This window comes from Acanthochromis polyacanthus, chromosome 9 (genome assembly GCF_021347895.1).
Source record: "Acanthochromis polyacanthus isolate Apoly-LR-REF ecotype Palm Island chromosome 9, KAUST_Apoly_ChrSc, whole genome shotgun sequence".
Lineage (NCBI taxonomy): Eukaryota > Metazoa > Chordata > Actinopteri > Pomacentridae > Acanthochromis > Acanthochromis polyacanthus.
Window position 1 is genome coordinate 8,376,558 of NC_067121.1, and position 6,606 is coordinate 8,383,163.

The 6,606-nt window shown below is 39.6% G+C and overlaps 2 non-coding genes across 2 annotated transcripts; both read right to left on the minus strand.

Moving 5' to 3' along the window:
• Positions 1 to 750: 750 nt before the first annotated feature.
• Positions 751 to 843, minus strand: trnay-gua (transfer RNA tyrosine (anticodon GUA)). Its single transcript has 2 exons — positions 807 to 843; positions 751 to 786 (listed from the first exon to the last, which is right to left on the minus strand). It is a non-coding gene; the product is annotated as a tRNA-Tyr (tRNA).
• Positions 844 to 2,578: 1,735 nt separating this feature from the next.
• On the minus strand, positions 2,579 to 2,661 carry trnas-uga (transfer RNA serine (anticodon UGA)). The gene has a single exon. It is a non-coding gene; the product is annotated as a tRNA-Ser (tRNA).
• Positions 2,662 to 6,606: the final 3,945 nt, after the last annotated feature.

Below are 6,606 nucleotides of genomic sequence, written 5' to 3' on the forward strand. Positions count from 1 at the left end.
ATCTTGTTTTTTCAGAACAGTCTCTGCTATCCAAGTCTTATCGTGATTTGAATAGTGCTTGCAGATATTTCATAACAGCCTTTACATTAAGAAAAAAAAATTGCTACTTTCTTATATGTATCTCACTATAAAATGCTGGCAGTAGAGAAATCTATACATAATTATGTAGGGGAGGTTGTATGTGATTAAAAAATTAATATCACAGCATGATGGTGGGAAGCTCTATGGCTTAGATATAGGGGAAATATTTTTACTGTATGTGACAGAAATAAATACTTTCATTCATTTGCTCTCTGACAAATGAACAGAAAATAGTGCATTTACCACTTTTTAGTTTGCTATACCTAAAAATAAAATGTGAATAAATAGAGAGAAGCAACCATACAGTCTGATGTAATGAAAAGCATGTTAAAAACAACAACACTCTGGGCTGCTCTGTTCATTACAAACACAGTTTAAGCAATCAGTTAATTAACCTGCTTTATAAATTCATTCAGTGTTTTTAGCATTTCTTGTAAGACAGATTGGAATTGCATCGACATGGATAAAAGTTCGGGCATGTAATACAAGCAAGCATACTGTTTATGGATATTAAAATGTCCTAGTTCTAACCATCACAGAAAAACAGGGGACTCTCATAAGATGGCTTTAGTATCAATCAAGAAATGAAAGTGAAGCATCAAAATTCACCATCCTGGGATTTCTGGTTGCCTTCTTCAGCTGTTTCACTCACATATTCACAAACTCTTCTCCTTCGAGCCGGAGTTGAACCAGCGACCTAAGGATGTCAGCACTGCTCTGCTCCTCTACAGTCCTCCGCTCTGCCAGCTGAGCTATCGAAGGGAACTGGCAACATGCCGAGCCTGAATTTCTATTGTTCATTGGTGCAGAATATGACACAGACTGAATCTTCACAGTGGACTGAAACAGTCAGAGTCAGTAGCTGAAAACATCGGAGTCAGTCCAACAACTTTTTAACTGGCTCCCAATCCACCAAGAAAAGTACCAAGAGGAGAGGGAAAGTGAAATGTTATGCACAATAAATAAATAAAATATCAAACAACATTTAATCACGCCTTGGATCTTGTTGTTGTTTTTGCTTTCAAGCACCATGTAAAGTCATTCATAATTTATCAGTAAATCAACCTTTGCAAGGAGTCACATCAAGTTAATTCTTCATTTCGTCATATCTGATTTGTCCAAGAATGAGGGCTATGAGATGTGAGCAAGAAGCCTCCTTGTGGAGTGGTACTCTGCTCCTGTTGCTTCTGCAACACTCCCTGGAAGTCTCATTTAAATAGACATGACAAGCACCATCTCCAATTACCACCGAATCTCCTCCTCTTTTGTTTAAAATGGCATGAGAAAGAAGCCAAATCGAGCAAGTAGGGCATTTTGAGCAGTCATGGACTGTGCTCTGCAGGTCAAAAAACTAACTACTGGAGCATTCACATGTCATCGCATCACAGTTCAGGTCATTTGCATTGAAGGTTATCTTTCAGGGATGTTACAGAAGAATTCTGAATGGACAGTCCATTTTGGGGACTAATTTTTGGTGGCACAGCCACGTGAATGTTGCAGAATCAACTAGTATCCACTGTGTATGCTCCTGATGGGTCTTGGTCCAGATTTGGGAAGCTGTGCACTCCTTCACTGTGAAGCTGCTGCTTCTTCTCTCAGTGGTAGCTTCAGACCCACACGTCACACCACTGATTATCATCAACAATAAAGGTTTCATCATCATGGCTGCTGACTGACACAGAATATGAAGTTTGCTCTCTGCTTCAGTTTGTTATCCATGTAGAATCCATAAAGCCTAAAGCAATTTTCACCTACTAGGGATCACAAAAAAGCATGAACCTTAAGTTCCCTTTGGTGATAGTGCAGCATCACAGTTTTCTGACTCATGACAGTTACTACTTGCCACATGTAGCATGCATGTGACCATTACCTGAACCACTAACAGCCCCACAACTTTTTCATAATCGCTCATTTAGCCTAAGGTGAAAACAAAAATGCAAATATCCCACTGTCAACACAAATGCTCCACAGGTCATATTTTCTACCCAGAATAACTGGGAGAGCAAAAACGACACACATGGAACTCCAGACCAAACATCTCCTTCCTCTTCCCTCCTCCAGTCTCAGTGTGAGGACACTCCCTTTTGGCCTCGCCTGACAGGTCCGAAGGATCCAGAACCAAGAATAATACGCTTCCACTGTGTGTTTAGTTTACAGTGTGAGCTGTTTATTACATTCCTGTCTGTCCACTGGCTGACATTGCAATATCACATGGAGAGAGTGGGAAGGATTTAACTTCCGCAAATAATATTAGTCATCAACCTCTCACTCTCAGCCTGTTTGGTTATTGAAATAGCAGAAAATGTGACTTTCCCTCATTGGAGGCTCTTTGAACAAGTGATTTATTGGGAGTACTTGCCATTACTCCTCTTGGTTGCTATTTGTAGAATTGCCATAGTTGGGAAGGCCTCCTGTGTTGTGAAATGAGTGAGTAAGTAAGTAATTGATTGAGGGAGATCAGCACTGAAATCTGGGTTGTATTTCATATAAATAACACCGGCTGTGACAGGATTGTGAACCTCGCAGGGAATCCCCATTGGATTTCAAGTCCAACGCCTTAACCACTCGGCCATCACAGCCCTCTTTCTCTGCTTGAAACAGCAAACATCTGTGGTAATAAAGGAGGAAATTTAACAGCTAAGGGCAACACTTCAACCTGATGTTCTCATCTAGAGAGGAGGATGATTTGTTTGTGCGGCTGAAGGACACTCTGTGTGGTCAGACGGCTGATAAAAATGAATCCTAGAACTTCACGTACTAGACAAGCTTCTAATGTTGCATTTTCCAAAATACCACGAATGTTACAAAGATCTGCTCCTTCTGCAGTAACAAAGAGTGTTTATATAGACTCAGGCATCCCTATTGAGTCATTTTGCGTAAAAAAAAACTATTATTTTCTTTTCTTGATGTTTTTTATCTGTTATTCTGCCTTTTTTTGTATTTTAGAGGCATTTCTTCTATATGCATTGTTGTATTTTACCCTGTTTTTGTCAGATCGACTGCGACAGAGTGCAGACGTGATGTCAACAGTCCTGTCTAACCCTCAGATACTTCCATTCCGTTCAGGTAGTTCTTGTTGATCCACATCATGCATCATCGCTGAGCTCCCACAGAAGCCAACTGCCGATTGGAAACTCGTTCATTATTGCAGAAATGGCTTCGCTCACATCTGTTTTACAGCTGAGCTCGCTCCTCGGCAGCCACCGAGCTCCCTCTTTAAAAGCCGGTCACCGGAAAATTCATAAATTGATATCTTTGCAGCAGAGATCGAGTTTGTCCTGTTTTGCAGTTCGGCTAGTTAAGCTGAATTCCTCGGAGCATCCCTGGAAATACGGTGCATGTCAAACCTGACCCTTGGAATTCTGGGAAATGCATTTAGCCCTGCACCCAGACTGACAGAGTGAGTTTCAGAGTAGCAGAATCAATCCCTGCAGTCAGTCACCGACTCTCCTCTGTGCATGGGAGATCACCACTTCCTCTGTAATTGCATTAAGCAGCATCTCCAAGAATATTAGCTGAAATCGAAAGGAATGCACAGCGCTCTCGTCCGGCCACCCCGGCATTGTCTATACTTCTGAATGCCGTGTTTGTTTTTGATTGTTTTCCATAAACCAAAAAACACAAGAGTTTCTCAGGGACGAGGAGGAACGGCTGTGGGATCTGTGCTGCTGCAGATACAGATGTTTATCCGATCAACCAAACACAGATATAAGGTTTCATGGAAGGGAGGAAGACACGTCACCAGCAGTCCACTGAGATGAACAGCAGAGTTGTTCATGAGCTTTTTCAAAAAGGGTCATCCCACACAAATGGGGTTCTGAAGAAATGCAAACGGATGAGCGGGTTTTTCAGTCACATTTCTTTCTTTCCCTTTTGTTGTTGTTGCTTTTATTTTGATGGCTGAACTTCTTTTCTATAACATCCTGGAATAAAAGACCACGTGCACCTGCAGTGATTTAATGGTCCATAAAAAAGTAGGCAACCTTTGAACTGAGGAAATGTAGCCTTCACCAGGAAATGAATAATCCCCAGTCAGAGGAAAACATTGTAGTAAGTTGAATTTGGGTCAGTGCTTACTTTGCTGGCCAGGTGTAATAAGTATTTGGAAATAGATTATTTTCTCTATCTTTTCTACCATTACTTTATCCCACAGGTAAGAAGCAAGTTAAATACACTGTATATAATGAATATGCTATTCTCGAAGTTCTTGTAAAAGAGGCAAGGTTGTTAACAAGAAGCCATTTGGGGAGAAAGTAAAGAACTAATATAAAAACAATCAAAACTTCTAAGTTGTCTATCGTAGATTTTATAGGGTCAACAAGTACAAGGTTTTAGTGCTTCAATCCATTTCTGTTTAGGGATTATATCAGGATTCTATCAGTAGAACTGAAGTTGCTTTGAAATTTCTTGTGGTCAACAGACACAAAGAAAGAAAAGTGAAGAAGACTGAACCTCCATTGACAATTTAGATCTTTATTTATGCCCATCAGAGAGAGAAAACATTTTAGACAACCTCTAAGAACTCTTATCTTCCTAGAAGACCTTCTCACAATCTGTGCACCAAGCTTCCTTGATCTTTGAGGAACAGCAAAGCCATTTTCCACAAAGATAACCTGGTCCAGAGTTGGTCAGGTGTGTTCCCATGGTGATGTACCTTGGTAAGAAGTGAACAACCAACACAGTCCAAAGAACCAGAGTAAAATCTCAAGTAACCTCGATAACCTTAAATACTCCCTCACAGTACAGGCTTCTGATGCTATACAAATGAATTAAGCATGAATAAACTTTTAAAACAAATACATTTTGACTTGATATTCCTGATTTGTCACCCCTGTATGGCTCAACTACTAAGCAGCCAACCTTCTGCTTCCTGTTCACACCACATCTGCATGCTCTACGTAAATGATAATGGTTCATTTGTTTTGAATGCTTTGACTGAAGTGGGATTTGGGGTTTGTGAGGTAATTTCAGGCTTAACTCTGGATTTTCAGTAATGCGACGGTGGTTTACGTCTTATCGGGCACATCACCATGGAAACTTATGAACTCCGAACCCACTCTGGAGCAGGCTGTGATAGAGAAAACAGCTTAAAACATATTGAAACATCGCCTACTGACCAGGCAGGTCTTTTGATAAACAGTACCTCCATTTGTAGATGAACCTGAAACACAGGTAATACTGGGGGGTTCTCTGATATGCACAAGAGGGTTTTTTTTAAAGCCACTTCATTTTTTACAGGCCTTTGAATATCAATATAATGTTAAAAGAGAAGATAGATAAACAAGTAAAGCCTTTAACCTCTCACCTTTAGAAGATTTGCAGTAAGCCTACCTGTTGGTTTGACTGATGTATTTATATTTATTCTTTACTTGGTCCAAAACTGTTCCACTCCATCAAGCAGCTGAAAGAATAAGGCTGAAACTGAGAGATGTGACACATGAGAATTCATGCTTTTATTTTTATTACTTGATTATTCATCTTTGCATAGCTTGTTTTTTTTTTTTTCTTAGTAGAAAAAAGAACTGCTACATCCAGGCAACTTATACATAAAACTATGCAGGTTGTGCCTTATATCAGGCAGTGGTACTAATAACTCGGTAGGCAGTTTATTTGCCAGCTGTCCTTCATAATTTTGGCTACAGAATAACTGGACAGCTGTGTTGTTTATAGCTTGTATTATATTTTAAGAGGTCTCATATTGCTTAAAGATTGCTCTCCTTGTGAGGAATACGCAGCTCTACACATGTCTACATGTCATGTATATGTGTTCGTAGTAAGATTCAGAAACCCGAATGAACTTGTTGAACTGATAACATCTTTGTTTGGCTGGACCCGTTAGGTTCAGTGAGACCAGATAACAGTAATGCTCATCTAGAAATGCACTGGGATTATTTTTGTTTTAAATCCCATTTTAAATTGAAAACGGAATTGCATGGACGTAAGAGCCACGTTAGAGCCATGAATCCATACAATAAATGGACTGTAGTCCATTGGTGTTCAATGCAAGAAAACAATCCAATCTCTTCATAATCTGCCACAAAAATTAAACCTTTTCAACATATCTGAGGCAAATCAAGAGCTCGAAAAGGAGGAGTTTCTGAAACACATCAGAGACTACGGAAACGCTCAAAGGAATTAAGAGAATTCCGGTAAATTCGTATACCAACACGGTGCTATGTAGAAACAACATTTTCTTTCCTTTGATTAGTGCTGATTATCTGCACCTTTTCCTACCTGATATAAAAAGCAGAGCTCTTCAGTTCACCTGCAGACTGTGATAGGTTCCCAAAATGCTTTATGTGGTACTTTGCTGCATTTTGAGTCAGTCAATAAGAAGCAAATTCAAAGGCTGAACTTCTGCGTGTCATTTAGTGCCATCTTTTACATTGTTGAAGAGATTAATGCTGTAAAAACCGACAAAACCTGAAATTTGAACTCTTATATGATTTATCAAAAACAAATTAAGTCATTTAAGTAGAGAAGGATTCAGTGGGATGTCATGGAAAACTGAGAATTAACAACTGA